The following is a 6,306-nucleotide window of genomic DNA, read 5'->3' on the forward strand; positions in this document are numbered from 1 at the left end:
GGGTATATCTGTGGGAGACAGATTAATCCTTCGATAGACTTGTCTGTCTGAGACAGATTTGTTTGTCATCAAGTCTTCGACTTTGGGTCGTAGCAACTCTTAGTTGTGGGTGATATCATCTAAGGGAATCAAGTGCGCAGTATCCTGCTGGGATCAGAGGAGTAGGGAGTACAATTGTACCTTGGATCAGTGGGAGACTGATTGGGGTTCAACTACAGTCCAGTCCGAAGTTAGCTTGGAGTAGGCTAGTGTCTGTAGCGGCTTAATACAGTGTGTGTTCAATCTGGACTAGGTCCCGGGGTTTTTCTGCATTTGCGGTTTCCTAGTTAACAAAATTTCTGGTGTCTTTGTTATTTCAGTTTCCATATTATATTGTTTTATCTTTATAATTGAAATAATACGGGTTGTGTGTTAGATCATCAATTAGAGTAATCCAACCTTTGGTTGTTGATTGTCATTGATTGATCCTCAGATATTGGTCTTTGGTACCATCCGAGTTATTCCTTGTATTTGATTAGGACTCGCTGATTTTTATTAGATTGAGTAAATTAAAACAAGAGAGAGATATTAACTCCTTGAGATACTTTTACTTAGATTGAGTCTGACTGTCTAGTTGATTCTCTAGAAAGTATTTCGGAGTTAGTTCATACAGATTGCAAAGCAAAATATTGGGTGGTGTTCTTAGACCCCTGTTTTTTTAATTGGTATCAGAGCATACAAACACGTTTAAGACCTTAAAAGTATGTGTTTTAGTGATCTGACTCTATGGACAGAGGTGTAATCTCTATTAAAGTACCACCAGTCTTCGATGGCTCTAATTACTTATGGTGGAAAATTTTTATGCGATCTTTTCTTCAAGCACGCGATTTTCAATCATGGGTATATGTTGTTAATGGCTATGATGCTCCCGTTGTGGCAGTTGGAGATGTAAACGTTCCCAAGAATATTGGTGAATACAGTCCTGCCGAGATGCTTGTTGCAAAGCAAAACTCCGACAGTTTGAATGCCATCATACATGCCATTAGCCCAAATCTTCGGCACCATGTGTCTAATTGCAGTAGGTTTAAAGATGCTTGGGATATCTTAGAAACCGTATTTGAAGGTAACTCCAGTGAAAATGAAGCTAGGCTTCAAAACCTTAATTCCGATTGGGAGAACCTTCATATGGAAGATGAAGATACATTTGATGAGTTTAATAAAAAAGTTTCTGAAATTGTTAATGCATCTTTTGCATTGGGTAAGACTATTCCTGAAAAGGACATCGTGATGAAAATTCTCATATCGCTGCCATCTAGGTACGAGTCTAAGAAGCATTCCATCGTTGAGGGAAATAACCTTGATAATCTTTCCAGAAATACATTGGTTGGAAAGCTAAATATCTTTGACCATGAGCATACATCCAAAATCGGAAAGGATGTTGCCTTTAAAGCACAAAAGAACACTAAATTACTTGATAAGAGTAAAAGTGTTTATGTCTCTGAGTATGATCAGTCTGAGAGTGGTTTTTCAGATGAAGATCTTGAAAAATCAGTCTCCTTGATCACAAGACAGTTTAGGGATCTTCTATTGAAGATAAGTAAACGGTTTTCAAGAGACAAACCTAGGTCATCAGATAAACCTCACAATCGTGTTCCTCCTAAACACAGGGATGCTGACGAGGCTCATGGCGAGGATATGCCACAGTGCTTTAAGTGTAAAGGTTTTGGTCATTTTGCAAACGAGTTCCCAAATCGTAGAAAATACACTGGGAACAAAGGACTTGCTGTAACACTTGATGAGATGTCTGAAATATATGATTCTGATGAAGATAGGAAATCAAGTGTCGGTCTTCTATGTGAAAACATTGATTTTGATAATTGTAGCAATATATATATCAACCTTGATGATTTTGGTGAAGAAGAGAACCCAATCAAGCTGGAAGAATCAAGTGACCCATCTTTTGGAAACTCTGTTTGTAATGTTTCAGGATCTACCTTGTGTCTAGCTGCAGTCATACCACAGATTCCTGAATATTATTCAAGATTGACGTGCTTGTTTTGTTCTCAGAAGGGTCATGAACTATCAAGATGTTACAAGTACAAACATCAAGTGAGGCACGCCAACAAACTTCAACGAATAGCAAACCGATTAGCAAGGAAGCTTAAATTACTCAAAAGACCACTGAGGTATGTAGGATTTTATCTTCATCTAAGAAGTTAGTTTCCAAAGACAAAACAAGACCATTAGAGAAGAAAGCATGGTCAAATCGTTTTGATAGACAGAGGTCAGGGGATTCTTCTCAAGAGGAAAATGGTGGACAAATTGTTGTTCACCACAGCACAAATTAATTGTGTTGTTTGGGAAATCTTGTCTCATGTGCCTGATCAAAAGAGACAAGGTTGTGAACGCACAGGCTTTAGGAAAAGTTTTTTTTTTTGGATTGTTCTTTTCTGTCTATCAAATAAAAGGAAGGGTTATTATCGACAATTCTACTCTTTATAGGGTTTAGAGTTGGACGTCCACGAACCTGTTTAACGGTTGCGAACCCTACATTCCTTTTTCCTCTCTGATATCCTTTATATATTAAGACTTCTTGTTGAGATTGTTAATTCCACTCACAAAAATCAGTTGTTTATAACTGTTCCCTTAAGCATCATGTCTTTGGATGGATAGGATGTCAACATGATTGTTAAGCCATCAATCAAGGAAAAAGAGATATCTCCAGTAACTCCGTCCTTGAAAAGAAAAAGGAGGAATACAAGAAATCCAAGGGCTGTCCCTTCTAATCTCAGAAGTTTTCCGATGTTCTTGATGAGTTGAAGGAAGTAAGAAAGGAGATTCGTGATATTAAGGCTTGCGTTTTAAGATCTTTGGAAATTCAGAAAGCCCTGGTTCGACATCACCAGCCTAGACGGTTTGTTGATATTAACTCTTATCTTCACGAACCTTATGTACCAATGGCTGTTGACGACAAGGAGTTCGGGAATGATAAAGAATTTCTCAAAGACATTGTTGCCTAGTACAGTATAACTTCTTTAAAGTAATACTCGATAATATAATATTCTCGCTAAAGTAATAAAATTTCCCGGTCCCGACTCGGACCCTTAGTGCTAAAATAATAAATTCGATAAAATCATAAAATAATACATTTCAAAATTTCCCCTTAATGATTATTAGGTCCCAAATAATAAATAAAATAATAATGCAACTAGAAAAATAAAAAATTAATTTCATACGTATTAAACTTTCCCATAATATGATTTAATATTGGTTTGTTTTTCTTTAAAATTCAAATCAAGTTGTATTTCTTCTCCAATAATTTGTAATGCAATCAAAGTACCCAGGGCCACGTTGTTATATTGCAACAAGAAGTAATTTTGAAGTGTCGTTAATACTTGGAGTGCTTGTATTTGTATTGCGATTAGTCAATAATATAATACTTTTACAAAATTAGTAGATATTTTACTTAACCTACAAGTATTATTTAACCTACAAGGTAGGAATTACTTTTTAAAATAATTATATATTATTTAATTATAAAATAATAATTTATTATATTATAGATAATATAATATTTCTTTAAAATAATAATTTTTGTTGGTCCCGAGCCTATTATTTTATAGAAGTTATATTATATGTCTTCTTTTTAGTTTAGTTGGAAGAATAACTAGTGCTTGAATAGAAATGATTGTGACTACACATAGCTATTATTTTTCATCTTCTTATTCTTTTTTAGTTTTTTTTTTGGTTTAAAAAATTCTAAAAATATTTGGAGGATGATGTTTTTGCAGTATTTAATCTTTATGATTTGTTATATTGCAACTTGTTATGGGATATTAGTGTTTATGTCCGTGAAATATGCTTGTCCCATACCTTGTCAAAAGTAAAGTCGTTTGTGATCGATATTCATGTATTGGTTAAAGAATGAATGGACTTTTGACAATTACAAAAGTTAAGCCTATATTGTCAATCTTTGACGGAAGATAGGTTAAAATATTTTGTTTGCAAGGATTATGTCTATTGAATGTCGTTATGCGAATAATGATGGAAGATAGAATGAATCCTTGTGTATTCCACAGTATTGATCTTTACTGATCCATATTTTATGTAATATTGTGAGGCTCCGTAATGCGTCTTATGTTGTGCACTAAACAACCAACTTGATTTTTTTTATTGGCTTTGTTGTTGCTCCGTAAGGTACTATACGTCGAGCATTATGAACTAAATTAATCATCTTGTTTGGTTATTTAGTTATTACTCCATAAGTTTTTATTGTGTTGAGTATATGAACGGATAAGCTAATCATTCCTTATGGTTAAACTTAGTCGTAGCTCCGTAAGTTTACTTATGTTGAGCATAATCAATTAAATTGATCATTTTTTGTGTTTAATTTGGTTGTGTATTCCGATTAAATTATTCATGGGTTTACTTGTGATTAATTTGATTGAGTTTTTGGATATAAAAATCATTCTTATGGTTTTGGTGTCCAATAAAAATCCTTCTTTTCTTTTGAAATTAAGGTCGCTCGTTGTTGCTCTCACGAGAATGACATCAAATGGGGGAGAGTTCTTTTGAACTTGTGCTTAATGGTCATATCTTGAGGGGTGTGTGGTTGTGGAATTTTAGAGGGGTTATCTTGTATCTTTAAACTCCTTGATGAATGCATTTAGCTTCGGCTTTATGATTGCATCTAAATTAGTTGGTATGTATTTTTTCTTTTAGTCATGAAATGTCTCTTACAAAAATTTCAATATTGTAGTTGTAGGAAATCCTACACACACCCCTCGTATGATTTCGTTGTTGATCAACTCATTTTTAGGTTTACACTCTTAATTTTATTGATAAATCTTTGAATGTTCTTACAAGAAAGATAAAGAAGTCAAGAATGATCTCTGCTCTGAACTTTCTCTCTCCTATTTACTTGTTTCTTACTCAAAAAGATCTCTCTCCTTTCTTTACAACTCGAACGACTATTTATAAGAAAATACATAGTGGATGACAGCTAATCTGTCCTTTATTTTCGGATATGATCTGCGATATTCTCGCAAACTTACAATTGTTAATTTCGCAAACTCTCTAATCTTCGCAGGACTATCACATCTTTCTCGTGATTTTAGATGACGTCATTTATTCTATCATTTCTGAAACTGTTCTGCGACGCTGTTATGCTGTGTTATTGATGATTTCGCTGAAACATTATCATTGCGAGATTTTGATCCTACATCTTGCCTCTTCTCATATCTTCTCTGCAAAGTAGAGAATGATATGAGAAATGCCGCAGCTGCTCATCTTTTCATATTCTGCATTTATCACACGTATTCTTTCGTCCATTTGTTTCTTGACACGTCTTCTGTAACCGCAACTTTTCAACCGCTCACGTCTCTTCGTCTTAATGGTGTTTATTTATTCGAGTAAAGAAAATCTCCTTTATATATTCATCTTACTCTTCTTTCTATTTTTCTTTTTACTTTCTCTTCTATTTTTATTCTCTCGTCTCTGCAATTCTGTTATTCTTCTGCAAGTTCTGCCGCTGTAGCTTTTTCTTCCTTCAATCCTTTTACTTTCCATACATTCTCATACTCTATATTCAAATATGGCTCCAAGTGGTCATAGATATGAGAAGAATTTACAAGATGTCCAAAAAGATCTTGCTGATAAAGGTTTCACACTCTTCACCATTCCTGGTGAGAATGCCAAATCAATTCTTTCTGTCAAGATTTTCTCTGATCAATATTTTGATGATCAATCAATCATAATTTCGCTAGGTCAGATTCATGCAGGTCTCCGCATCCCTCTTTATAATCCAGATCTTCCTTTATTTTATGAAATTCTCGCTCATTCAAGATTTTCGCGAGCCATCTTCCAACTGAGTGGGGACTGCATCCATCTGATGCTAGAATTCGCTAATCGTGGTGCTGGTAGAGGATCTATGTACTCCAAAGAACTTAGGGATCCTAAGTTCGCAAACCTAGAGATAGTTGCTGAGAAGTATACAATGGCGAATTTCTTTGAGAACTATGAACTTATCTCCATGAAGAAAGAGAATACTCGCTGGGGTATTCGTCTAAAAAGGAAAGATAATATTGATGAAGGAAAAGTTCTCATGCAAGATATTGACTGGCATTCTGGTAAAAACACAACTCCTCGCCAATCTAAAGATGATAAATGGTGTGTTTTTCTTTTAATGCTAAAGGGACCCTACATTGCTGGGTCAAATGTTCTTCCTGCAAATCTCGATGCTTATCAACCTTGGGTTTTTTCTTGGCCCGAAAAGGAGAAAGAGGTATGTTTTTCCCCTTTAACTCATTTTATATTTCTTTATTTATT

The sequence above is a fragment of the Papaver somniferum genome, chromosome 1, assembly GCF_003573695.1.
Source record: "Papaver somniferum cultivar HN1 chromosome 1, ASM357369v1, whole genome shotgun sequence".
In the NCBI taxonomy this organism is placed as follows: Eukaryota; Viridiplantae; Streptophyta; class Magnoliopsida; order Ranunculales; family Papaveraceae; genus Papaver; species Papaver somniferum.